The sequence below is a fragment of the Schistocerca gregaria genome, chromosome 1 (assembly GCF_023897955.1).
Source record: "Schistocerca gregaria isolate iqSchGreg1 chromosome 1, iqSchGreg1.2, whole genome shotgun sequence".
NCBI lineage: Eukaryota > Metazoa > Arthropoda > Insecta > Orthoptera > Acrididae > Schistocerca > Schistocerca gregaria.
In genome coordinates, this window is record NC_064920.1 from 1,209,448,662 (window position 1) to 1,209,474,405 (window position 25,744).

At 52.8% G+C, this 25,744-nt stretch overlaps 19 non-coding genes across 19 annotated transcripts; all 19 read right to left on the reverse strand.

Moving 5' to 3' along the window:
• Positions 1 to 869: 869 nt before the first annotated feature.
• Positions 870 to 988, reverse strand: LOC126289198 (5S ribosomal RNA). The gene has a single exon (XR_007551789.1). It is a non-coding gene; the product is annotated as a 5S ribosomal RNA (ribosomal RNA).
• A 1,186-nt stretch (positions 989 to 2,174) lies between these two features.
• Positions 2,175 to 2,293, reverse strand: LOC126290428 (5S ribosomal RNA). Its single transcript, XR_007551800.1, has one exon. It is a non-coding gene; the product is annotated as a 5S ribosomal RNA (ribosomal RNA).
• A 1,996-nt stretch (positions 2,294 to 4,289) lies between these two features.
• LOC126291555 (5S ribosomal RNA) lies at positions 4,290 to 4,408 on the reverse strand. The gene has a single exon (XR_007551812.1). It is a non-coding gene; the product is annotated as a 5S ribosomal RNA (ribosomal RNA).
• Positions 4,409 to 5,598: 1,190 nt separating this feature from the next.
• On the reverse strand, positions 5,599 to 5,717 carry LOC126286807 (5S ribosomal RNA). Its single transcript, XR_007551725.1, has one exon. It is a non-coding gene; the product is annotated as a 5S ribosomal RNA (ribosomal RNA).
• Positions 5,718 to 7,103: 1,386 nt separating this feature from the next.
• Positions 7,104 to 7,222, reverse strand: LOC126286929 (5S ribosomal RNA). The gene has a single exon (XR_007551736.1). It is a non-coding gene; the product is annotated as a 5S ribosomal RNA (ribosomal RNA).
• A 1,178-nt stretch (positions 7,223 to 8,400) lies between these two features.
• LOC126287051 (5S ribosomal RNA) lies at positions 8,401 to 8,519 on the reverse strand. Its single transcript, XR_007551747.1, has one exon. It is a non-coding gene; the product is annotated as a 5S ribosomal RNA (ribosomal RNA).
• Positions 8,520 to 9,705: 1,186 nt separating this feature from the next.
• LOC126287173 (5S ribosomal RNA) lies at positions 9,706 to 9,824 on the reverse strand. The gene has a single exon (XR_007551758.1). It is a non-coding gene; the product is annotated as a 5S ribosomal RNA (ribosomal RNA).
• Positions 9,825 to 11,000: 1,176 nt separating this feature from the next.
• Positions 11,001 to 11,119, reverse strand: LOC126287294 (5S ribosomal RNA). Its single transcript, XR_007551769.1, has one exon. It is a non-coding gene; the product is annotated as a 5S ribosomal RNA (ribosomal RNA).
• A 1,186-nt stretch (positions 11,120 to 12,305) lies between these two features.
• LOC126287415 (5S ribosomal RNA) lies at positions 12,306 to 12,424 on the reverse strand. The gene has a single exon (XR_007551773.1). It is a non-coding gene; the product is annotated as a 5S ribosomal RNA (ribosomal RNA).
• A 1,176-nt stretch (positions 12,425 to 13,600) lies between these two features.
• Positions 13,601 to 13,719, reverse strand: LOC126287537 (5S ribosomal RNA). The gene has a single exon (XR_007551774.1). It is a non-coding gene; the product is annotated as a 5S ribosomal RNA (ribosomal RNA).
• Positions 13,720 to 14,895: 1,176 nt separating this feature from the next.
• On the reverse strand, positions 14,896 to 15,014 carry LOC126287660 (5S ribosomal RNA). The gene has a single exon (XR_007551775.1). It is a non-coding gene; the product is annotated as a 5S ribosomal RNA (ribosomal RNA).
• A 1,176-nt stretch (positions 15,015 to 16,190) lies between these two features.
• On the reverse strand, positions 16,191 to 16,309 carry LOC126287781 (5S ribosomal RNA). Its single transcript, XR_007551776.1, has one exon. It is a non-coding gene; the product is annotated as a 5S ribosomal RNA (ribosomal RNA).
• Positions 16,310 to 17,495: 1,186 nt separating this feature from the next.
• On the reverse strand, positions 17,496 to 17,614 carry LOC126287903 (5S ribosomal RNA). The gene has a single exon (XR_007551777.1). It is a non-coding gene; the product is annotated as a 5S ribosomal RNA (ribosomal RNA).
• Positions 17,615 to 18,800: 1,186 nt separating this feature from the next.
• LOC126288036 (5S ribosomal RNA) lies at positions 18,801 to 18,919 on the reverse strand. Its single transcript, XR_007551779.1, has one exon. It is a non-coding gene; the product is annotated as a 5S ribosomal RNA (ribosomal RNA).
• Positions 18,920 to 20,096: 1,177 nt separating this feature from the next.
• LOC126288158 (5S ribosomal RNA) lies at positions 20,097 to 20,215 on the reverse strand. The gene has a single exon (XR_007551780.1). It is a non-coding gene; the product is annotated as a 5S ribosomal RNA (ribosomal RNA).
• Positions 20,216 to 21,401: 1,186 nt separating this feature from the next.
• On the reverse strand, positions 21,402 to 21,520 carry LOC126288279 (5S ribosomal RNA). Its single transcript, XR_007551781.1, has one exon. It is a non-coding gene; the product is annotated as a 5S ribosomal RNA (ribosomal RNA).
• Positions 21,521 to 22,687: 1,167 nt separating this feature from the next.
• On the reverse strand, positions 22,688 to 22,806 carry LOC126288401 (5S ribosomal RNA). The gene has a single exon (XR_007551782.1). It is a non-coding gene; the product is annotated as a 5S ribosomal RNA (ribosomal RNA).
• Positions 22,807 to 23,992: 1,186 nt separating this feature from the next.
• Positions 23,993 to 24,111, reverse strand: LOC126288523 (5S ribosomal RNA). Its single transcript, XR_007551783.1, has one exon. It is a non-coding gene; the product is annotated as a 5S ribosomal RNA (ribosomal RNA).
• A 1,186-nt stretch (positions 24,112 to 25,297) lies between these two features.
• On the reverse strand, positions 25,298 to 25,416 carry LOC126288644 (5S ribosomal RNA). Its single transcript, XR_007551784.1, has one exon. It is a non-coding gene; the product is annotated as a 5S ribosomal RNA (ribosomal RNA).
• Positions 25,417 to 25,744: the final 328 nt, after the last annotated feature.

The following is a 25,744-nucleotide window of genomic DNA, read 5'->3' on the forward strand; positions in this document are numbered from 1 at the left end:
AGCTTTCTCACCTGCCCGACACACGCCGCGATTCCAGATATTTGCGTAATTAGCGCGGTGCATTCTCGCCTGTCCCCTCCCCCTTCCGTCCCGACTTGTCCCGACTTTGCTCGACTGCCGCTCGCTGCCGCTCGGGTCGTGGTCCATATGACAGCACAAGCACGAGAAACATCTGCGAGACTGGCGCCGGCGTGTCCGAGGCGCCGTGTGCGGCCGTTCGGTGCTACTAGAGCAGCGGCCGTGCCGTGGAAAGGTGCGAAAACACGGACACAAGACAGGCGATTCGACAAAGCATCCATCTCTTCCATCGGCGAAAGATAAATTTTTGTTCACAAATTTGCAGTTGAACACTGCTACAAAACTATAAGAACTGGCGTATTTCAGAACGTTCCTGTCGCTTCATACTCTTGGTGTTTCTAGAGACACTTTGGAAAAGAGGGCTGGCAGGGGTAGCGAAAAGAAGCAAAAAATGAAGACAGCCAGAGTTCCCAGGCGGTCATGGACCCGAATACTAACGTTGTTGCTTATCGTCGGTGATCGGGCGAGAACAGTTGATTTTTTAGTTTTTTGTTTATTTATTTATTTATTTATTTAGTTAGTTTCTGGAATTAAACGCTCCTACAAAAGAGTAGGCTCTGACGCACTTGAAGAGCACATCTGTCGATTCGCAGTGTTTCGTTACTTTCAAGGTGTTCTAGCACTCTTCCTTCGCGCATTCTTGCTCAAACTTAATTTATTACTGTAGTTTCATATGTTACGTTTAATACAGTCGTTTAAAATGCTTGAGGAAGCATCTTTGTCACACCTGAGAGTTAGTATGAAAAGAGGGCTGACCGGTGTAGCGACGTAAAAAGGAAAAAATGATAGGGAGCCAACAGCACCCGGTGTTCCCAGGCGGTCACCCATCCAAGTACTAACCGGGCCCGATGTTGCTTAACTTCGGTGATCGGACGAGAACCGGTGTATTCAACATGGTATGGCCGTTGGCGTCCTTATACTGTAGCCGCACAGCAGAAGAAGGCTTCGCCTCTCCTCCCAACACACGCAATCGCCGTTTTTCGGTGGCACATTTGACGCAAAGCACGTCCTTCCACCTCGAGAGCGACGCGCAGTGCGGCGCGCCGCCACGTGCGTCGGACGCACAACACAGCTGCTCGTTGCACCGCCTGTCATTCGTTTGGTGCGTGCGGCCTCCGACACTCGCGGCAGACGCACCTTGTTCTTGTTATCCGGCGCAGGGCTTGCGCGCGGCCGGGCGGCGGGGGGACTGCGCGGGGTGTGGCAGTGTCCTGCTGGACCGACGGAAGCTTTCTCACCTGCCCGACACACGCCGCGATTCCAGATATTTGCGTAATTAGCGCGGTGCATTCTCGCCTGTCCCCTCCCCCTTCCGTCCCGACTTGTCCCGACTTTGCTCGACTGCCGCTCGCTGCCGCTCGGGTCGTGGTCCATATGACAGCACAAGCACGAGAAACATCTGCGAGACTGGCGCCGGCGTGTCCGAGGCGCCGTGTGCGGCCGTTCGGTGCTACTAGAGCAGCGGCCGTGCCGTGGAAAGGTGCGAAAACACGGACACAAGACAGGCGATTCGACAAAGCATCCATCTCTTCCATCGGCGAAAGATAAATTTTTGTTCACAAATTTGCAGTTGAACACTGCTACAAAACTATAAGAACTGGCGTATTTCAGAACGTTCCTGTCGCTTCATACTCTTGGTGTTTCTAGAGACACTTTGGAAAAGAGGGCTGGCAGGGGTAGCGAAAAGAAGCAAAAAATGAAGACAGCCAGAGTTCCCAGGCGGTCATGGACCCGAATACTAACGTTGTTGCTTATCGTCGGTGATCGGGCGAGAACAGTTGATTTTTTAGTTTTTTGTTTATTTATTTATTTATTTATTTAGTTAGTTTCTGGAATTAAACGCTCCTACAAAAGAGTAGGCTCTGACGCACTTGAAGAGCACATCTGTCGATTCGCAGTGTTTCGTTACTTTCAAGGTGTTCTAGCACTCTTCCTTCGCGCATTCTTGCTCAAACTTAATTTATTACTGTAGTTTCATATGTTACGTTTAATACAGTCGTTTAAAATGCTTGAGGAAGCATCTTTGTCACACCTGAGAGTTAGTATGAAAAGAGGGCTGACCGGTGTAGCGACGTAAAAAGGAAAAAATGATAGGGAGCCAACAGCACCCGGTGTTCCCAGGCGGTCACCCATCCAAGTACTAACCGGGCCCGATGTTGCTTAACTTCGGTGATCGGACGAGAACCGGTGTATTCAACATGGTATGGCCGTTGGCGTCCTTATACTGTAGCCGCACAGCAGAAGAAGGCTTCGCCTCTCCTCCCAACACACGCAATCGCCGTTTTTCGGTGGCACATTTGACGCAAAGCACGTCCTTCCACCTCGAGAGCGACGCGCAGTGCGGCGCGCCGCCACGTGCGTCGGACGCACAACACAGCTGCTCGTTGCACCGCCTGTCATTCGTTTGGTGCGTGCGGCCTCCGACACTCGCGGCAGACGCACCTTGTTCTTGTTATCCGGCGCAGGGCTTGCGCGCGGCCGGGCGGCGGGGGGACTGCGCGGGGTGTGGCAGTGTCCTGCTGGACCGACGGAAGCTTTCTCACCTGCCCGACACACGCCGCGATTCCAGATATTTGCGTAATTAGCGCGGTGCATTCTCGCCTGTCCCCTCCCCCTTCCGTCCCGACTTGTCCCGACTTGTCCCGACTTGTCCCGACTTGTCCCGACTTGTCCCGACTTGTCCCGACTTGTCCCGACTTGTCCCGACTTGTCCCGACTTGTCCCGACTTGTCCCGACTTGTCCCGACTTGTCCCGACTTGTCCCGACTTGTCCCGACTTGTCCCGACTTGTCCCGACTTGTCCCGACTTGTCCCGACTTGTCCCGACTTGTCCCGACTTGTCCCGACTTGTCCCGACTTGTCCCGACTTGTCCCGACTTGTCCCGACTTGTCCCGACTTGTCCCGACTTGTCCCGACTTGTCCCGACTTGTCCCGACTTGTCCCGACTTGTCCCGACTTGTCCCGACTTGTCCCGACTTGTCCCGACTTGTCCCGACTTGTCCCGACTTGTCCCGACTTGTCCCGACTTGTCCCGACTTGTCCCGACTTGTCCCGACTTGTCCCGACTTGTCCCGACTTGTCCCGACTTGTCCCGACTTGTCCCGACTTGTCCCGACTTGTCCCGACTTGTCCCGACTTGTCCCGACTTGTCCCGACTTGTCCCGACTTGTCCCGACTTGTCCCGACTTGTCCCGACTTGTCCCGACTTGTCCCGACTTGTCCCGACTTGTCCCGACTTGTCCCGACTTGTCCCGACTTGTCCCGACTTGTCCCGACTTGTCCCGACTTGTCCCGACTTGTCCCGACTTGTCCCGACTTGTCCCGACTTGTCCCGACTTGTCCCGACTTGTCCCGACTTGTCCCGACTTGTCCCGACTTGTCCCGACTTGTCCCGACTTGTCCCGACTTGTCCCGACTTGTCCCGACTTGTCCCGACTTGTCCCGACTTTGCTCGACTGCCGCTCGCTGCCGCTCGGGTCGTGGTCCATATGACAGCACAAGCACGAGAAACATCTGCGAGACTGGCGCCGGCGTGTCCGAGGCGCCGTGTGCGGCCGTTCGGTGCTACTAGAGCAGCGGCCGTGCCGTGGAAAGGTGCGAAAACACGGACACAAGACAGGCGATTCGACAAAGCATCCATCTCTTCCATCGGCGAAAGATAAATTTTTGTTCACAAATTTGCAGTTGAACACTGTTACAAAACTATAAGAACTGGCGTATTTCAGAACGTTCCTGTCGCTTCATACTCTTGGTGTTTCTAGAGACACTTTGGAAAAGAGGGCTGGCAGGGGTAGCGAAAAGAAGCAAAAAATGAAGACAGCCAGAGTTCCCAGGCGGTCATGGACCCGAATACTAACGTTGTTGCTTATCGTCGGTGATCGGGCGAGAACAGTTGATTTTTTAGTTTTTTGTTTATTTATTTATTTATTTATTTAGTTAGTTTCTGGAATTAAACGCTCCTACAAAAGAGTAGGCTCTGACGCACTTGAAGAGCACATCTGTCGATTCGCAGTGTTTCGTTACTTTCAAGGTGTTCTAGCACTCTTCCTTCGCGCATTCTTGCTCAAACTTAATTTATTACTGTAGTTTCATATGTTACGTTTAATACAGTCGTTTAAAATGCTTGAGGAAGCATCTTTGTCACACCTGAGAGTTAGTATGAAAAGAGGGCTGACCGGTGTAGCGACGTAAAAAGGAAAAAATGATAGGGAGCCAACAGCACCCGGTGTTCCCAGGCGGTCACCCATCCAAGTACTAACCGGGCCCGATGTTGCTTAACTTCGGTGATCGGACGAGAACCGGTGTATTCAACATGGTATGGCCGTTGGCGTCCTTATACTGTAGCCGCACAGCAGAAGAAGGCTTCGCCTCTCCTCCCAACACACGCAATCGCCGTTTTTCGGTGGCACATTTGACGCAAAGCACGTCCTTCCACCTCGAGAGCGACGCGCAGTGCGGCGCGCCGCCACGTGGGTCGGACGCACAACACAGCTGCTCGTTGCACCGCCTGTCATTCGTTTGGTGCGTGCGGCCTCCGACACTCGCGGCAGACGCACCTTGTTCTTGTTATCCGGCGCAGGGCTTGCGCGCGGCCGGGCGGCGGGGGGACTGCGCGGGGTGTGGCAGTGTCCTGCTGGACCGACGGAAGCTTTCTCACCTGCCCGACACACGCCGCGATTCCAGATATTTGCGTAATTAGCGCGGTGCATTCTCGCCTGTCCCCTCCCCCTTCCGTCCCGACTTGTCCCGACTTTGCTCGACTGCCGCTCGCTGCCGCTCGGGTCGTGGTCCATATGACAGCACAAGCACGAGAAACATCTGCGAGACTGGCGCCGGCGTGTCCGAGGCGCCGTGTGCGGCCGTTCGGTGCTACTAGAGCAGCGGCCGTGCCGTGGAAAGGTGCGAAAACACGGACACAAGACAGGCGATTCGACAAAGCATCCATCTCTTCCATCGGCAAAAGATAAATTTTTGTTCACAAATTTGCAGTTGAACACTGCTACAAAACTATAAGAACTGGCGTATTTCAGAACGTTCCTGTCGCTTCATACTCTTGGTGTTTCTAGAGACACTTTGGAAAAGAGGGCTGGCAGGGGTAGCGAAAAGAAGCAAAAAATGAAGACAGCCAGAGTTCCCAGGCGGTCATGGACCCGAATACTAACGTTGTTGCTTATCGTCGGTGATCGGGCGAGAACAGTTGATTTTTTAGTTTTTTGTTTATTTATTTATTTATTTATTTATTTAGTTAGTTTCTGGAATTAAACGCTCCTACAAAAGAGTAGGCTCTGACGCACTTGAAGAGCACATCTGTCGATTCGCAGTGTTTCGTTACTTTCAAGGTGTTCTAGCACTCTTCCTTCGCGCATTCTTGCTCAAACTTAATTTATTACTGTAGTTTCATATGTTACGTTTAATACAGTCGTTTAAAATGCTTGAGGAAGCATCTTTGTCACACCTGAGAGTTAGTATGAAAAGAGGGCTGACCGGTGTAGCGACGTAAAAAGGAAAAAATGATAGGGAGCCAACAGCACCCGGTGTTCCCAGGCGGTCACCCATCCAAGTACTAACCGGGCCCGATGTTGCTTAACTTCGGTGATCGGACGAGAACCGGTGTATTCAACATGGTATGGCCGTTGGCGTCCTTATACTGTAGCCGCACAGCAGAAGAAGGCTTCGCCTCTCCTCCCAACACACGCAATCGCCGTTTTTCGGTGGCACATTTGACGCAAAGCACGTCCTTCCACCTCGAGAGCGACGCGCAGTGCGGCGCGCCGCCACGTGCGTCGGACGCACAACACAGCTGCTCGTTGCACCGCCTGTCATTCGTTTGGTGCGTGCGGCCTCCGACACTCGCGGCAGACGCACCTTGTTCTTGTTATCCGGCGCAGGGCTTGCGCGCGGCCGGGCGGCGGGGGGACTGCGCGGGGTGTGGCAGTGTCCTGCTGGACCGACGGAAGCTTTCTCACCTGCCCGACACACGCCGCGATTCCAGATATTTGCGTAATTAGCGCGGTGCATTCTCGCCTGTCCCCTCCCCCTTCCGTCCCGACTTGTCCCGACTTGTCCCGACTTGTCCCGACTTGTCCCGACTTGTCCCGACTTGTCCCGACTTGTCCCGACTTGTCCCGACTTGTCCCGACTTGTCCCGACTTGTCCCGACTTGTCCCGACTTGTCCCGACTTGTCCCGACTTGTCCCGACTTGTCCCGACTTGTCCCGACTTGTCCCGACTTGTCCCGACTTGTCCCGACTTGTCCCGACTTTGCTCGACTGCCGCTCGCTGCCGCTCGGGTCGTGGTCCATATGACAGCACAAGCACGAGAAACATCTGCGAGACTGGCGCCGGCGTGTCCGAGGCGCCGTGTGCGGCCGTTCGGTGCTACTAGAGCAGCGGCCGTGCCGTGGAAAGGTGCGAAAACACGGACACAAGACAGGCGATTCGACAAAGCATCCATCTCTTCCATCGGCGAAAGATAAATTTTTGTTCACAAATTTGCAGTTGAACACTGCTACAAAACTATAAGAACTGGCGTATTTCAGAACGTTCCTGTCGCTTCATACTCTTGGTGTTTCTAGAGACACTTTGGAAAAGAGGGCTGGCAGGGGTAGCGAAAAGAAGCAAAAAATGAAGACAGCCAGAGTTCCCAGGCGGTCATGGACCCGAATACTAACGTTGTTGCTTATCGTCGGTGATCGGGCGAGAACAGTTGATTTTTTAGTTTTTTGTTTATTTATTTATTTATTTATTTAGTTAGTTTCTGGAATTAAACGCTCCTACAAAAGAGTAGGCTCTGACGCACTTGAAGAGCACATCTGTCGATTCGCAGTGTTTCGTTACTTTCAAGGTGTTCTAGCACTCTTCCTTCGCGCATTCTTGCTCAAACTTAATTTATTACTGTAGTTTCATATGTTACGTTTAATACAGTCGTTTAAAATGCTTGAGGAAGCATCTTTGTCACACCTGAGAGTTAGTATGAAAAGAGGGCTGACCGGTGTAGCGACGTAAAAAGGAAAAAATGATAGGGAGCCAACAGCACCCGGTGTTCCCAGGCGGTCACCCATCCAAGTACTAACCGGGCCCGATGTTGCTTAACTTCGGTGATCGGACGAGAACCGGTGTATTCAACATGGTATGGCCGTTGGCGTCCTTATACTGTAGCCGCACAGCAGAAGAAGGCTTCGCCTCTCCTCCCAACACACGCAATCGCCGTTTTTCGGTGGCACATTTGACGCAAAGCACGTCCTTCCACCTCGAGAGCGACGCGCAGTGCGGCGCGCCGCCACGTGCGTCGGACGCACAACACAGCTGCTCGTTGCACCGCCTGTCATTCGTTTGGTGCGTGCGGCCTCCGACACTCGCGGCAGACGCACCTTGTTCTTGTTATCCGGCGCAGGGCTTGCGCGCGGCCGGGCGGCGGGGGGACTGCGCGGGGTGTGGCAGTGTCCTGCTGGACCGACGGAAGCTTTCTCACCTGCCCGACACACGCCGCGATTCCAGATATTTGCGTAATTAGCGCGGTGCATTCTCGCCTGTCCCCTCCCCCTTCCGTCCCGACTTGTCCCGACTTTGCTCGACTGCCGCTCGCTGCCGCTCGGGTCGTGGTCCATATGACAGCACAAGCACGAGAAACATCTGCGAGACTGGCGCCGGCGTGTCCGAGGCGCCGTGTGCGGCCGTTCGGTGCTACTAGAGCAGCGGCCGTGCCGTGGAAAGGTGCGAAAACACGGACACAAGACAGGCGATTCGACAAAGCATCCATCTCTTCCATCGGCGAAAGATAAATTTTTGTTCACAAATTTGCAGTTGAACACTGCTACAAAACTATAAGAACTGGCGTATTTCAGAACGTTCCTGTCGCTTCATACTCTTGGTGTTTCTAGAGACACTTTGGAAAAGAGGGCTGGCAGGGGTAGCGAAAAGAAGCAAAAAATGAAGACAGCCAGAGTTCCCAGGCGGTCATGGACCCGAATACTAACGTTGTTGCTTATCGTCGGTGATCGGGCGAGAACAGTTGATTTTTTAGTTTTTTGTTTATTTATTTATTTAGTTAGTTTTTGGAATTAAACGCTCCTACAAAACAGTAGGCTCTGACGCACTTGAAGAGCACATCTGTCGATTCGCAGTGTTTCGTTACTTTCAAGGTGTTCTAGCACTCTTCCTTCGCGCATTCTTGCTCAAACTTAATTTATTACTGTAGTTTCATATGTTACGTTTAATACAGTCGTTTAAAATGCTTGAGGAAGCATCTTTGTCACACCTGAGAGTTAGTATGAAAAGAGGGCTGACCGGTGTAGCGACGTAAAAAGGAAAAAATGAGAGGGAGCCAACAGCACCCGGTGTTCCCAGGCGGTCACCCATCCAAGTACTAACCGGGCCCGATGTTGCTTAACTTCGGTGATCGGACGAGAACCGGTGTATTCAACATGGTATGGCCGTTGGCGTCCTTATACTGTAGCCGCACAGCAGAAGAAGGCTTCGCCTCTCCTCCCAACACACGCAATCGCCGTTTTTCGGTGGCACATTTGACGCAAAGCACGTCCTTCCACCTCGAGAGCGACGCGCAGTGCGGCGCGCCGCCACGTGGGTCGGACGCACAACACAGCTGCTCGTTGCACCGCCTGTCATTCGTTTGGTGCGTGCGGCCTCCGACACTCGCGGCAGACGCACCTTGTTCTTGTTATCCGGCGCAGGGCTTGCGCGCGGCCGGGCGGCGGGGGGACTGCGCGGGGTGTGGCAGTGTCCTGCTGGACCGACGGAAGCTTTCTCACCTGCCCGACACACGCCGCGATTCCAGATATTTGCGTAATTAGCGCGGTGCATTCTCGCCTGTCCCCTCCCCCTTCCGTCCCGACTTGTCCCGACTTTGCTCGACTGCCGCTCGCTGCCGCTCGGGTCGTGGTCCATATGACAGCACAAGCACGAGAAACATCTGCGAGACTGGCGCCGGCGTGTCCGAGGCGCCGTGTGCGGCCGTTCGGTGCTACTAGAGCAGCGGCCGTGCCGTGGAAAGGTGCGAAAACACGGACACAAGACAGGCGATTCGACAAAGCATCCATCTCTTCCATCGGCGAAAGATAAATTTTTGTTCACAAATTTGCAGTTGAACACTGCTACAAAACTATAAGAACTGGCGTATTTCAGAACGTTCCTGTCGCTTCATACTCTTGGTGTTTCTAGAGACACTTTGGAAAAGAGGGCTGGCAGGGGTAGCGAAAAGAAGCAAAAAATGAAGACAGCCAGAGTTCCCAGGCGGTCATGGACCCGAATACTAACGTTGTTGCTTATCGTCGGTGATCGGGCGAGAACAGTTGATTTTTTAGTTTTTTGTTTATTTATTTATTTATTTATTTAGTTAGTTTCTGGAATTAAACGCTCCTACAAAAGAGTAGGCTCTGACGCACTTGAAGAGCACATCTGTCGATTCGCAGTGTTTCGTTACTTTCAAGGTGTTCTAGCACTCTTCCTTCGCGCATTCTTGCTCAAACTTAATTTATTACTGTAGTTTCATATGTTACGTTTAATACAGTCGTTTAAAATGCTTGAGGAAGCATCTTTGTCACACCTGAGAGTTAGTATGAAAAGAGGGCTGACCGGTGTAGCGACGTAAAAAGGAAAAAATGATAGGGAGCCAACAGCACCCGGTGTTCCCAGGCGGTCACCCATCCAAGTACTAACCGGGCCCGATGTTGCTTAACTTCGGTGATCGGACGAGAACCGGTGTATTCAACATGGTATGGCCGTTGGCGTCCTTATACTGTAGCCGCACAGCAGAAGAAGGCTTCGCCTCTCCTCCCAACACACGCAATCGCCGTTTTTCGGTGGCACATTTGACGCAAAGCACGTCCTTCCACCTCGAGAGCGACGCGCAGTGCGGCGCGCCGCCACGTGCGTCGGACGCACAACACAGCTGCTCGTTGCACCGCCTGTCATTCGTTTGGTGCGTGCGGCCTCCGACACTCGCGGCAGACGCACCTTGTTCTTGTTATCCGGCGCAGGGCTTGCGCGCGGCCGGGCGGCGGGGGGACTGCGCGGGGTGTGGCAGTGTCCTGCTGGACCGACGGAAGCTTTCTCACCTGCCCGACACACGCCGCGATTCCAGATATTTGCGTAATTAGCGCGGTGCATTCTCGCCTGTCCCCTCCCCCTTCCGTCCCGACTTGTCCCGACTTTGCTCGACTGCCGCTCGGGTCGTGGTCCATATGACAGCACAAGCACGAGAAACATCTGCGAGACTGGCGCCGGCGTGTCCGAGGCGCCGTGTGCGGCCGTTCGGTGCTACTAGAGCAGCGGCCGTGCCGTGGAAAGGTGCGAAAACACGGACACAAGACAGGCGATTCGACAAAGCATCCATCTCTTCCATCGGCGAAAGATAAATTTTTGTTCACAAATTTGCAGTTGAACACTGCTACAAAACTATAAGAACTGGCGTATTTCAGAACGTTCCTGTCGCTTCATACTCTTGGTGTTTCTAGAGACACTTTGGAAAAGAGGGCTGGCAGGGGTAGCGAAAAGAAGCAAAAAATGAAGACAGCCAGAGTTCCCAGGCGGTCATGGACCCGAATACTAACGTTGTTGCTTATCGTCGGTGATCGGGCGAGAACAGTTGATTTTTTAGTTTTTTGTTTATTTATTTATTTATTTATTTAGTTAGTTTCTGGAATTAAACGCTCCTACAAAAGAGTAGGCTCTGACGCACTTGAAGAGCACATCTGTCGATTCGCAGTGTTTCGTTACTTTCAAGGTGTTCTAGCACTCTTCCTTCGCGCATTCTTGCTCAAACTTAATTTATTACTGTAGTTTCATATGTTACGTTTAATACAGTCGTTTAAAATGCTTGAGGAAGCATCTTTGTCACACCTGAGAGTTAGTATGAAAAGAGGGCTGACCGGTGTAGCGACGTAAAAAGGAAAAAATGATAGGGAGCCAACAGCACCCGGTGTTCCCAGGCGGTCACCCATCCAAGTACTAACCGGGCCCGATGTTGCTTAACTTCGGTGATCGGACGAGAACCGGTGTATTCAACATGGTATGGCCGTTGGCGTCCTTATACTGTAGCCGCACAGCAGAAGAAGGCTTCGCCTCTCCTCCCAACACACGCAATCGCCGTTTTTCGGTGGCACATTTGACGCAAAGCACGTCCTTCCACCTCGAGAGCGACGCGCAGTGCGGCGCGCCGCCACGTGCGTCGGACGCACAACACAGCTGCTCGTTGCACCGCCTGTCATTCGTTTGGTGCGTGCGGCCTCCGACACTCGCGGCAGACGCACCTTGTTCTTGTTATCCGGCGCAGGGCTTGCGCGCGGCCGGGCGGCGGGGGGACTGCGCGGGGTGTGGCAGTGTCCTGCTGGACCGACGGAAGCTTTCTCACCTGCCCGACACACGCCGCGATTCCAGATATTTGCGTAATTAGCGCGGTGCATTCTCGCCTGTCCCCTCCCCCTTCCGTCCCGACTTGTCCCGACTTTGCTCGACTGCCGCTCGCTGCCGCTCGGGTCGTGGTCCATATGACAGCACAAGCACGAGAAACATCTGCGAGACTGGCGCCGGCGTGTCCGAGGCGCCGTGTGCGGCCGTTCGGTGCTACTAGAGCAGCGGCCGTGCCGTGGAAAGGTGCGAAAACACGGACACAAGACAGGCGATTCGACAAAGCATCCATCTCTTCCATCGGCGAAAGATAAATTTTTGTTCACAAATTTGCAGTTGAACACTGCTACAAAACTATAAGAACTGGCGTATTTCAGAACGTTCCTGTCGCTTCATACTCTTGGTGTTTCTAGAGACACTTTGGAAAAGAGGGCTGGCAGGGGTAGCGAAAAGAAGCAAAAAATGAAGACAGCCAGAGTTCCCAGGCGGTCATGGACCCGAATACTAACGTTGTTGCTTATCGTCGGTGATCGGGCGAGAACAGTTGATTTTTTAGTTTTTTGTTTATTTATTTATTTATTTATTTAGTTAGTTTCTGGAATTAAACGCTCCTACAAAAGAGTAGGCTCTGACGCACTTGAAGAGCACATCTGTCGATTCGCAGTGTTTCGTTACTTTCAAGGTGTTCTAGCACTCTTCCTTCGCGCATTCTTGCTCAAACTTAATTTATTACTGTAGTTTCATATGTTACGTTTAATACAGTCGTTTAAAATGCTTGAGGAAGCATCTTTGTCACACCTGAGAGTTAGTATGAAAAGAGGGCTGACCGGTGTAGCGACGTAAAAAGGAAAAAATGATAGGGAGCCAACAGCACCCGGTGTTCCCAGGCGGTCACCCATCCAAGTACTAACCGGGCCCGATGTTGCTTAACTTCGGTGATCGGACGAGAACCGGTGTATTCAACATGGTATGGCCGTTGGCGTCCTTATACTGTAGCCGCACAGCAGAAGAAGGCTTCGCCTCTCCTCCCAACACACGCAATCGCCGTTTTTCGGTGGCACATTTGACGCAAAGCACGTCCTTCCACCTCGAGAGCGACGCGCAGTGCGGCGCGCCGCCACGTGCGTCGGACGCACAACACAGCTGCTCGTTGCACCGCCTGTCATTCGTTTGGTGCGTGCGGCCTCCGACACTCGCGGCAGACGCACCTTGTTCTTGTTATCCGGCGCAGGGCTTGCGCGCGGCCGGGCGGCGGGGGGACTGCGCGGGGTGTGGCAGTGTCCTGCTGGACCGACGGAAGCTTTCTCACCTGCCCGACACACGCCGCGATTCCAGATATTTGCGTAATTAGCGCGGTGCATTCTCGCCTGTCCCCTCCCCCTTCCGTCCCGACTTGTCCCGACTTTGCTCGACTGCCGCTCGGGTCGTGGTCCATATGACAGCACAAGCACGAGAAACATCTGCGAGACTGGCGCCGGCGTGTCCGAGGCGCCGTGTGCGGCCGTTCGGTGCTACTAGAGCAGCGGCCGTGCCGTGGAAAGGTGCGAAAACACGGACACAAGACAGGCGATTCGACAAAGCATCCATCTCTTCCATCGGCGAAAGATAAATTTTTGTTCACAAATTTGCAGTTGAACACTGCTACAAAACTATAAGAACTGGCGTATTTCAGAACGTTCCTGTCGCTTCATACTCTTGGTGTTTCTAGAGACACTTTGGAAAAGAGGGCTGGCAGGGGTAGCGAAAAGAAGCAAAAAATGAAGACAGCCAGAGTTCCCAGGCGGTCATGGACCCGAATACTAACGTTGTTGCTTATCGTCGGTGATCGGGCGAGAACAGTTGATTTTTTAGTTTTTTGTTTATTTATTTATTTATTTATTTAGTTAGTTTCTGGAATTAAACGCTCCTACAAAAGAGTAGGCTCTGACGCACTTGAAGAGCACATCTGTCGATTCGCAGTGTTTCGTTACTTTCAAGGTGTTCTAGCACTCTTCCTTCGCGCATTCTTGCTCAAACTTAATTTATTACTGTAGTTTCATATGTTACGTTTAATACAGTCGTTTAAAATGCTTGAGGAAGCATCTTTGTCACACCTGAGAGTTAGTATGAAAAGAGGGCTGACCGGTGTAGCGACGTAAAAAGGAAAAAATGATAGGGAGCCAACAGCACCCGGTGTTCCCAGGCGGTCACCCATCCAAGTACTAACCGGGCCCGATGTTGCTTAACTTCGGTGATCGGACGAGAACCGGTGTATTCAACATGGTATGGCCGTTGGCGTCCTTATACTGTAGCCGCACAGCAGAAGAAGGCTTCGCCTCTCCTCCCAACACACGCAATCGCCGTTTTTCGGTGGCACATTTGACGCAAAGCACGTCCTTCCACCTCGAGAGCGACGCGCAGTGCGGCGCGCCGCCACGTGCGTCGGACGCACAACACAGCTGCTCGTTGCACCGCCTGTCATTCGTTTGGTGCGTGCGGCCTCCGACACTCGCGGCAGACGCACCTTGTTCTTGTTATCCGGCGCAGGGCTTGCGCGCGGCCGGGCGGCGGGGGGACTGCGCGGGGTGTGGCAGTGTCCTGCTGGACCGACGGAAGCTTTCTCACCTGCCCGACACACGCCGCGATTCCAGATATTTGCGTAATTAGCGCGGTGCATTCTCGCCTGTCCCCTCCCCCTTCCGTCCCGACTTGTCCCGACTTTGCTCGACTGCCGCTCGGGTCGTGGTCCATATGACAGCACAAGCACGAGAAACATCTGCGAGACTGGCGCCGGCGTGTCCGAGGCGCCGTGTGCGGCCGTTCGGTGCTACTAGAGCAGCGGCCGTGCCGTGGAAAGGTGCGAAAACACGGACACAAGACAGGCGATTCGACAAAGCATCCATCTCTTCCATCGGCGAAAGATAAATTTTTGTTCACAAATTTGCAGTTGAACACTGCTACAAAACTATAAGAACTGGCGTATTTCAGAACGTTCCTGTCGCTTCATACTCTTGGTGTTTCTAGAGACACTTTGGAAAAGAGGGCTGGCAGGGGTAGCGAAAAGAAGCAAAAAATGAAGACAGCCAGAGTTCCCAGGCGGTCATGGACCCGAATACTAACGTTGTTGCTTATCGTCGGTGATCGGGCGAGAACAGTTGATTTTTTAGTTTTTTGTTTATTTATTTATTTATTTATTTAGTTAGTTTCTGGAATTAAACGCTCCTACAAAAGAGTAGGCTCTGACGCACTTGAAGAGCACATCTGTCGATTCGCAGTGTTTCGTTACTTTCAAGGTGTTCTAGCACTCTTCCTTCGCGCATTCTTGCTCAAACTTAATTTATTACTGTAGTTTCATATGTTACGTTTAATACAGTCGTTTAAAATGCTTGAGGAAGCATCTTTGTCACACCTGAGAGTTAGTATGAAAAGAGGGCTGACCGGTGTAGCGACGTAAAAAGGAAAAAATGATAGGGAGCCAACAGCACCCGGTGTTCCCAGGCGGTCACCCATCCAAGTACTAACCGGGCCCGATGTTGCTTAACTTCGGTGATCGGACGAGAACCGGTGTATTCAACATGGTATGGCCGTTGGCGTCCTTATACTGTAGCCGCACAGCAGAAGAAGGCTTCGCCTCTCCTCCCAACACACGCAATCGCCGTTTTTCGGTGGCACATTTGACGCAAAGCACGTCCTTCCACCTCGAGAGCGACGCGCAGTGCGGCGCGCCGCCACGTGCGTCGGACGCACAACACAGCTGCTCGTTGCACCGCCTGTCATTCGTTTGGTGCGTGCGGCCTCCGACACTCGCGGCAGACGCACCTTGTTCTTGTTATCCGGCGCAGGGCTTGCGCGCGGCCGGGCGGCGGGGGGACTGCGCGGGGTGTGGCAGTGTCCTGCTGGACCGACGGAAGCTTTCTCACCTGCCCGACACACGCCGCGATTCCAGATATTTGCGTAATTAGCGCGGTGCATTCTCGCCTGTCCCCTCCCCCTTCCGTCCCGACTTGTCCCGACTTTGCTCGACTGCCGCTCGGGTCGTGGTCCATATGACAGCACAAGCACGAGAAACATCTGCGAGACTGGCGCCGGCGTGTCCGAGGCGCCGTGTGCGGCCGTTCGGTGCTACTAGAGCAGCGGCCGTGCCGTGGAAAGGTGCGAAAACACGGACACAAGACAGGCGATTCGACAAAGCATCCATCTCTTCCATCGGCGAAAGATAAATTTTTGTTCACAAATTTGCAGTTGAACACTGCTACAAAACTATAAGAACTGGCGTATTTCAGAACGTTCCTGTCGCTTCATACTCTTGGTGTTTCTAGAGACACTTTGGAAAAGAGGGCTGGCAGGGGTAGCGAAAAGAAGCAAAAAATGAAGACAGCCAGAGTTCCCAGGCGGTCATGGACCCGAATACTAACGTTGTTGCTTATCGTCGGTGATCGGGCGAGAACAGTTGATTTTTTAGTTTTTTGTTTATTTATTTATTTATTTATTTAGTTAGTTTCTGGAATTAAACGCTCCTACAAAAGAGTAGGCTCTGACGCACTTGAAGAGCACATCTGTCGATTCGCAGTGTTTCGTTACTTTCAAGGTGTTCTAGCACTCTTCCTTCGCGCATTCTTGCTCAAACTTAATTTATTACTGTAGTTTCATATGTTACGTTTAATACAGTCGTTTAAAATGCTTGAGGAAGCATCTTTGTCACACCTGAGAGTTAGTATGAAAAGAGGGCTGACCGGTGTAGCGACGTAAAAAGGAAAAAATGATAGGGAGCCAACAGCACCCGGTGTTCCCAGGCGGTCACCCATCCAAGTACTAACCGGGCCCGATGTTGCTTAACTTCGGTGATCGGACGAGAACCGGTGTATTCAACATGGTATGGCCGTTGGCGTCCTTATACTGTAGCCGCACAGCAGAAGAAGGCTTCGCCTCTCCTCCCAACACACGCAATCGCCGTTTTTCGGTGGCACATTTGACGCAAAGCACGTCCTTCCACCTCGAGAGCGACGCGCAGTGCGGCGCGCCGCCACGTGCGTCGGACGCACAACACAGCTGCTCGTTGCACCGCCTGTCATTCGTTTGGTGCGTGCGGCCTCCGACACTCGCGGCAGACGCACCTTGTTCTTGTTATCCGGCGCAGGGCTTGCGCGCGGCCGGGCGGCGGGGGGACTGCGCGGGGTGTGGCAGTGTCCTGCTGGACCGACGGAAGCTTTCTCACCTGCCCGACACACGCCGCGATTCCAGATATTTGCGTAATTAGCGCGGTGCATTCTCGCCTGTCCCCTCCCCCTTCCGTCCCGACTTGTCCCGACTTTGCTCGACTGCCGCTCGCTGCCGCTCGGGTCGTGGTCCATATGACAGCACAAGCACGAGAAACATCTGCGAGACTGGCGCCGGCGTGTCCGAGGCGCCGTGTGCGGCCGTTCGGTGCTACTAGAGCAGCGGCCGTGCCGTGGAAAGGTGCGAAAACACGGACACAAGACAGGCGATTCGACAAAGCATCCATCTCTTCCATCGGCGAAAGATAAATTTTTGTTCACAAATTTGCAGTTGAACACTGCTACAAAACTATAAGAACTGGCGTATTTCAGAACGTTCCTGTCGCTTCATACTCTTGGTGTTTCTAGAGACACTTTGGAAAAGAGGGCTGGCAGGGGTAGCGAAAAGAAGCAAAAAATGAAGACAGCCAGAGTTCCCAGGCGGTCATGGACCCGAATACTAACGTTGTTGCTTATCGTCGGTGATCGGGCGAGAACAGTTGATTTTTTAGTTTTTTGTTTATTTATTTATTTATTTATTTAGTTAGTTTCTGGAATTAAACGCTCCTACAAAAGAGTAGGCTCTGACGCACTTGAAGAGCACATCTGTCGATTCGCAGTGTTTCGTTACTTTCAAGGTGTTCTAGCACTCTTCCTTCGCGCATTCTTGCTCAAACTTAATTTATTACTGTAGTTTCATATGTTACGTTTAATACAGTCGTTTAAAATGCTTGAGGAAGCATCTTTGTCACACCTGAGAGTTAGTATGAAAAGAGGGCTGACCGGTGTAGCGACGTAAAAAGGAAAAAATGATAGGGAGCCAACAGCACCCGGTGTTCCCAGGCGGTCACCCATCCAAGTACTAACCGGGCCCGATGTTGCTTAACTTCGGTGATCGGACGAGAACCGGTGTATTCAACATGGTATGGCCGTTGGCGTCCTTATACTGTAGCCGCACAGCAGAAGAAGGCTTCGCCTCTCCTCCCAACACACGCAATCGCCGTTTTTCGGTGGCACATTTGACGCAAAGCACGTCCTTCCACCTCGAGAGCGACGCGCAGTGCGGCGCGCCGCCACGTGGGTCGGACGCACAACACAGCTGCTCGTTGCACCGCCTGTCATTCGTTTGGTGCGTGCGGCCTCCGACACTCGCGGCAGACGCACCTTGTTCTTGTTATCCGGCGCAGGGCTTGCGCGCGGCCGGGCGGCGGGGGGACTGCGCGGGGTGTGGCAGTGTCCTGCTGGACCGACGGAAGCTTTCTCACCTGCCCGACACACGCCGCGATTCCAGATATTTGCGTAATTAGCGCGGTGCATTCTCGCCTGTCCCCTCCCCCTTCCGTCCCGACTTGTCCCGACTTTGCTCGACTGCCGCTCGCTGCCGCTCGGGTCGTGGTCCATATGACAGCACAAGCACGAGAAACATCTGCGAGACTGGCGCCGGCGTGTCCGAGGCGCCGTGTGCGGCCGTTCGGTGCTACTAGAGCAGCGGCCGTGCCGTGGAAAGGTGCGAAAACACGGACACAAGACAGGCGATTCGACAAAGCATCCATCTCTTCCATCGGCGAAAGATAAATTTTTGTTCACAAATTTGCAGTTGAACACTGCTACAAAACTATAAGAACTGGCGTATTTCAGAACGTTCCTGTCGCTTCATACTCTTGGTGTTTCTAGAGACACTTTGGAAAAGAGGGCTGGCAGGGGTAGCGAAAAGAAGCAAAAAATGAAGACAGCCAGAGTTCCCAGGCGGTCATGGACCCGAATACTAACGTTGTTGCTTATCGTCGGTGATCGGGCGAGAACAGTTGATTTTTTAGTTTTTTGTTTATTTATTTATTTATTTATTTAGTTAGTTTCTGGAATTAAACGCTCCTACAAAAGAGTAGGCTCTGACGCACTTGAAGAGCACATCTGTCGATTCGCAGTGTTTCGTTACTTTCAAGGTGTTCTAGCACTCTTCCTTCGCGCATTCTTGCTCAAACTTAATTTATTACTGTAGTTTCATATGTTACGTTTAATACAGTCGTTTAAAATGCTTGAGGAAGCATCTTTGTCACACCTGAGAGTTAGTATGAAAAGAGGGCTGACCGGTGTAGCGACGTAAAAAGGAAAAAATGATAGGGAGCCAACAGCACCCGGTGTTCCCAGGCGGTCACCCATCCAAGTACTAACCGGGCCCGATGTTGCTTAACTTCGGTGATCGGACGAGAACCGGTGTATTCAACATGGTATGGCCGTTGGCGTCCTTATACTGTAGCCGCACAGCAGAAGAAGGCTTCGCCTCTCCTCCCAACACACGCAATCGCCGTTTTTCGGTGGCACATTTGACGCAAAGCACGTCCTTCCACCTCGAGAGCGACGCGCAGTGCGGCGCGCCGCCACGTGGGTCGGACGCACAACACAGCTGCTCGTTGCACCGCCTGTCATTCGTTTGGTGCGTGCGGCCTCCGACACTCGCGGCAGACGCACCTTGTTCTTGTTATCCGGCGCAGGGCTTGCGCGCGGCCGGGCGGCGGGGGGACTGCGCGGGGTGTGGCAGTGTCCTGCTGGACCGACGGAAGCTTTCTCACCTGCCCGACACACGCCGCGATTCCAGATATTTGCGTAATTAGCGCGGTGCATTCTCGCCTGTCCCCTCCCCCTTCCGTCCCGACTTGTCCCGACTTTGCTCGACTGCCGCTCGCTGCCGCTCGGGTCGTGGTCCATATGACAGCACAAGCACGAGAAACATCTGCGAGACTGGCGCCGGCGTGTCCGAGGCGCCGTGTGCGGCCGTTCGGTGCTACTAGAGCAGCGGCCGTGCCGTGGAAAGGTGCGAAAACACGGACACAAGACAGGCGATTCGACAAAGCATCCATCTCTTCCATCGGCGAAAGATAAATTTTTGTTCACAAATTTGCAGTTAACACTGCTACAAAACTATAAGAACTGGCGTATTTCAGAACGTTCCTGTCGCTTCATACTCTTGGTGTTTCTAGAGACACTTTGGAAAAGAGGGCTGGCAGGGGTAGCGAAAAGAAGCAAAAAATGAAGACAGCCAGAGTTCCCAGGCGGTCATGGACCCGAATACTAACGTTGTTGCTTATCGTCGGTGATCGGGCGAGAACAGTTGATTTTTTAGTTTTTTGTTTATTTATTTATTTAGTTAGTTTTTGGAATTAAACGCTCCTACAAAACAGTAGGCTCTGACGCACTTGAAGAGCACATCTGTCGATTCGCAGTGTTTCGTTACTTTCAAGGTGTTCTAGCACTCTTCCTTCGCGCATTCTTGCTCAAACTTAATTTATTACTGTAGTTTCATATGTTACGTTTAATACAGTCGTTTAAAATGCTTGAGGAAGCATCTTTGTCACACCTGAGAGTTAGTATGAAAAGAGGGCTGACCGGTGTAGCGACGTAAAAAGGAAAAAATGAGAGGGAGCCAACAGCACCCGGTGTTCCCAGGCGGTCACCCATCCAAGTACTAACCGGGCCCGATGTTGCTTAACTTCGGTGATCGGACGAGAACCGGTGTATTCAACATGGTATGGCCGTTGGCGTCCTTATACTGTAGCCGCACAGCAGAAGAAGGCTTCGCCTCTCCTCCCAACACACGCAATCGCCGTTTTTCGGTGGCACATTTGACGCAAAGCACGTCCTTCCACCTCGAGAGCGACGCGCAGTGCGGCGCGCCGCCACGTGGGTCGGACGCACAACACAGCTGCTCGTTGCACCGCCTGTCATTCGTTTGGTGCGTGCGGCCTCCGACACTCGCGGCAGACGCACCTTGTTCTTGTTATCCGGCGCAGGGCTTGCGCGCGGCCGGGCGGCGGGGGGACTGCGCGGGGTGTGGCAGTGTCCTGCTGGACCGACGGAAGCTTTCTCACCTGCCCGACACACGCCGCGATTCCAGATATTTGCGTAATTAGCGCGGTGCATTCTCGCCTGTCCCCTCCCCCTTCCGTCCCGACTTGTCCCGACTTTGCTCGACTGCCGCTCGCTGCCGCTCGGGTCGTGGTCCATATGACAGCACAAGCACGAGAAACATCTGCGAGACTGGCGCCGGCGTGTCCGAGGCGCCGTGTGCGGCCGTTCGGTGCTACTAGAGCAGCGGCCGTGCCGTGGAAAGGTGCGAAAACACGGACACAAGACAGGCGATTCGACAAAGCATCCATCTCTTCCATCGGCGAAAGATAAATTTTTGTTCACAAATTTGCAGTTGAACACTGCTACAAAACTATAAGAACTGGCGTATTTCAGAACGTTCCTGTCGCTTCATACTCTTGGTGTTTCTAGAGACACTTTGGAAAAGAGGGCTGGCAGGGGTAGCGAAAAGAAGCAAAAAATGAAGACAGCCAGAGTTCCCAGGCGGTCATGGACCCGAATACTAACGTTGTTGCTTATCGTCGGTGATCGGGCGAGAACAGTTGATTTTTTAGTTTTTTGTTTATTTATTTATTTATTTATTTAGTTAGTTTCTGGAATTAAACGCTCCTACAAAAGAGTAGGCTCTGACGCACTTGAAGAGCACATCTGTCGATTCGCAGTGTTTCGTTACTTTCAAGGTGTTCTAGCACTCTTCCTTCGCGCATTCTTGCTCAAACTTAATTTATTACTGTAGTTTCATATGTTACGTTTAATACAGTCGTTTAAAATGCTTGAGGAAGCATCTTTGTCACACCTGAGAGTTAGTATGAAAAGAGGGCTGACCGGTGTAGCGACGTAAAAAGGAAAAAATGATAGGGAGCCAACAGCACCCGGTGTTCCCAGGCGGTCACCCATCCAAGTACTAACCGGGCCCGATGTTGCTTAACTTCGGTGATCGGACGAGAACCGGTGTATTCAACATGGTATGGCCGTTGGCGTCCTTATACTGTAGCCGCACAGCAGAAGAAGGCTTCGCCTCTCCTCCCAACACACGCAATCGCCGTTTTTCGGTGGCACATTTGACGCAAAGCACGTCCTTCCACCTCGAGAGCGACGCGCAGTGCGGCGCGCCGCCACGTGCGTCGGACGCACAACACAGCTGCTCGTTGCACCGCCTGTCATTCGTTTGGTGCGTGCGGCCTCCGACACTCGCGGCAGACGCACCTTGTTCTTGTTATCCGGCGCAGGGCTTGCGCGCGGCCGGGCGGCGGGGGGACTGCGCGGGGTGTGGCAGTGTCCTGCTGGACCGACGGAAGCTTTCTCACCTGCCCGACACACGCCGCGATTCCAGATATTTGCGTAATTAGCGCGGTGCATTCTCGCCTGTCCCCTCCCCCTTCCGTCCCGACTTGTCCCGACTTTGCTCGACTGCCGCTCGGGTCGTGGTCCATATGACAGCACAAGCACGAGAAACATCTGCGAGACTGGCGCCGGCGTGTCCGAGGCGCCGTGTGCGGCCGTTCGGTGCTACTAGAGCAGCGGCCGTGCCGTGGAAAGGTGCGAAAACACGGACACAAGACAGGCGATTCGACAAAGCATCCATCTCTTCCATCGGCGAAAGATAAATTTTTGTTCACAAATTTGCAGTTAACACTGCTACAAAACTATAAGAACTGGCGTATTTCAGAACGTTCCTGTCGCTTCATACTCTTGGTGTTTCTAGAGACACTTTGGAAAAGAGGGCTGGCAGGGGTAGCGAAAAGAAGCAAAAAATGAAGACAGCCAGAGTTCCCAGGCGGTCATGGACCCGAATACTAACGTTGTTGCTTATCGTCGGTGATCGGGCGAGAACAGTTGATTTTTTAGTTTTTTGTTTATTTATTTATTTAGTTAGTTTTTGGAATTAAACGCTCCTACAAAACAGTAGGCTCTGACGCACTTGAAGAGCACATCTGTCGATTCGCAGTGTTTCGTTACTTTCAAGGTGTTCTAGCACTCTTCCTTCGCGCATTCTTGCTCAAACTTAATTTATTACTGTAGTTTCATATGTTACGTTTAATACAGTCGTTTAAAATGCTTGAGGAAGCATCTTTGTCACACCTGAGAGTTAGTATGAAAAGAGGGCTGACCGGTGTAGCGACGTAAAAAGGAAAAAATGAGAGGGAGCCAACAGCACCCGGTGTTCCCAGGCGGTCACCCATCCAAGTACTAACCGGGCCCGATGTTGCTTAACTTCGGTGATCGGACGAGAACCGGTGTATTCAACATGGTATGGCCGTTGGCGTCCTTATACTGTAGCCGCACAGCAGAAGAAGGCTTCGCCTCTCCTCCCAACACACGCAATCGCCGTTTTTCGGTGGCACATTTGACGCAAAGCACGTCCTTCCACCTCGAGAGCGACGCGCAGTGCGGCGCGCCGCCACGTGGGTCGGACGCACAACACAGCTGCTCGTTGCACCGCCTGTCATTCGTTTGGTGCGTGCGGCCTCCGACACTCGCGGCAGACGCACCTTGTTCTTGTTATCCGGCGCAGGGCTTGCGCGCGGCCGGGCGGCGGGGGGACTGCGCGGGGTGTGGCAGTGTCCTGCTGGACCGACGGAAGCTTTCTCACCTGCCCGACACACGCCGCGATTCCAGATATTTGCGTAATTAGCGCGGTGCATTCTCGCCTGTCCCCTCCCCCTTCCGTCCCGACTTGTCCCGACTTTGCTCGACTGCCGCTCGCTGCCGCTCGGGTCGTGGTCCATATGACAGCACAAGCACGAGAAACATCTGCGAGACTGGCGCCGGCGTGTCCGAGGCGCCGTGTGCGGCCGTTCGGTGCTACTAGAGCAGCGGCCGTGCCGTGGAAAGGTGCGAAAACACGGACACAAGACAGGCGATTCGACAAAGCATCCATCTCTTCCATCGGCGAAAGATAAATTTTTGTTCACAAATTTGCAGTTGAACACTGCTACAAAACTATAAGAACTGGCGTATTTCAGAACGTTCCTGTCGCTTCATACTCTTGGTGTTTCTAGAGACACTTTGGAAAAGAGGGCTGGCAGGGGTAGCGAAAAGAAGCAAAAAATGAAGACAGCCAGAGTTCCCAGGCGGTCATGGACCCGAATACTAACGTTGTTGCTTATCGTCGGTGATCGGGCGAGAACAGTTGATTTTTTAGTTTTTTGTTTATTTATTTATTTATTTATTTAGTTAGTTTCTGGAATTAAACGCTCCTACAAAAGAGTAGGCTCTGACGCACTTGAAGAGCACATCTGTCGATTCGCAGTGTTTCGTTACTTTCAAGGTGTTCTAGCACTCTTCCTTCGCGCATTCTTGCTCAAACTTAATTTATTACTGTAGTTTCATATGTTACGTTTAATACAGTCGTTTAAAATGCTTGAGGAAGCATCTTTGTCACACCTGAGAGTTAGTATGAAAAGAGGGCTGACCGGTGTAGCGACGTAAAAAGGAAAAAATGATAGGGAGCCAACAGCACCCGGTGTTCCCAGGCGGTCACCCATCCAAGTACTAACCGGGCCCGATGTTGCTTAACTTCGGTGATCGGACGAGAACCGGTGTATTCAACATGGTATGGCCGTTGGCGTCCTTATACTGTAGCCGCACAGCAGAAGAAGGCTTCGCCTCTCCTCCCAACACACGCAATCGCCGTTTTTCGGTGGCACATTTGACGCAAAGCACGTCCTTCCACCTCGAGAGCGACGCGCAGTGCGGCGCGCCGCCACGTGCGTCGGACGCACAACACAGCTGCTCGTTGCACCGCCTGTCATTCGTTTGGTGCGTGCGGCCTCCGACACTCGCGGCAGACGCACCTTGTTCTTGTTATCCGGCGCAGGGCTTGCGCGCGGCCGGGCGGCGGGGGGACTGCGCGGGGTGTGGCAGTGTCCTGCTGGACCGACGGAAGCTTTCTCACCTGCCCGACACACGCCGCGATTCCAGATATTTGCGTAATTAGCGCGGTGCATTCTCGCCTGTCCCCTCCCCCTTCCGTCCCGACTTGTCCCGACTTTGCTCGACTGCCGCTCGCTGCCGCTCGGGTCGTGGTCCATATGACAGCACAAGCACGAGAAACATCTGCGAGACTGGCGCCGGCGTGTCCGAGGCGCCGTGTGCGGCCGTTCGGTGCTACTAGAGCAGCGGCCGTGCCGTGGAAAGGTGCGAAAACACGGACACAAGACAGGCGATTCGACAAAGCATCCATCTCTTCCATCGGCGAAAGATAAATTTTTGTTCACAAATTTGCAGTTGAACACTGCTACAAAACTATAAGAACTGGCGTATTTCAGAACGTTCCTGTCGCTTCATACTCTTGGTGTTTCTAGAGACACTTTGGAAAAGAGGGCTGGCAGGGGTAGCGAAAAGAAGCAAAAAATGAAGACAGCCAGAGTTCCCAGGCGGTCATGGACCCGAATACTAACGTTGTTGCTTATCGTCGGTGATCGGGCGAGAACAGTTGATTTTTTAGTTTTTTGTTTATTTATTTATTTATTTATTTAGTTAGTTTCTGGAATTAAACGCTCCTACAAAAGAGTAGGCTCTGACGCACTTGAAGAGCACATCTGTCGATTCGCAGTGTTTCGTTACTTTCAAGGTGTTCTAGCACTCTTCCTTCGCGCATTCTTGCTCAAACTTAATTTATTACTGTAGTTTCATATGTTACGTTTAATACAGTCGTTTAAAATGCTTGAGGAAGCATCTTTGTCACACCTGAGAGTTAGTATGAAAAGAGGGCTGACCGGTGTAGCGACGTAAAAAGGAAAAAATGATAGGGAGCCAACAGCACCCGGTGTTCCCAGGCGGTCACCCATCCAAGTACTAACCGGGCCCGATGTTGCTTAACTTCGGTGATCGGACGAGAACCGGTGTATTCAACATGGTATGGCCGTTGGCGTCCTTATACTGTAGCCGCACAGCAGAAGAAGGCTTCGCCTCTCCTCCCAACACACGCAATCGCCGTTTTTCGGTGGCACATTTGACGCAAAGCACGTCCTTCCACCTCGAGAGCGACGCGCAGTGCGGCGCGCCGCCACGTGCGTCGGACGCACAACACAGCTGCTCGTTGCACCGCCTGTCATTCGTTTGGTGCGTGCGGCCTCCGACACTCGCGGCAGACGCACCTTGTTCTTGTTATCCGGCGCAGGGCTTGCGCGCGGCCGGGCGGCGGGGGGACTGCGCGGGGTGTGGCAGTGTCCTGCTGGACCGACGGAAGCTTTCTCAC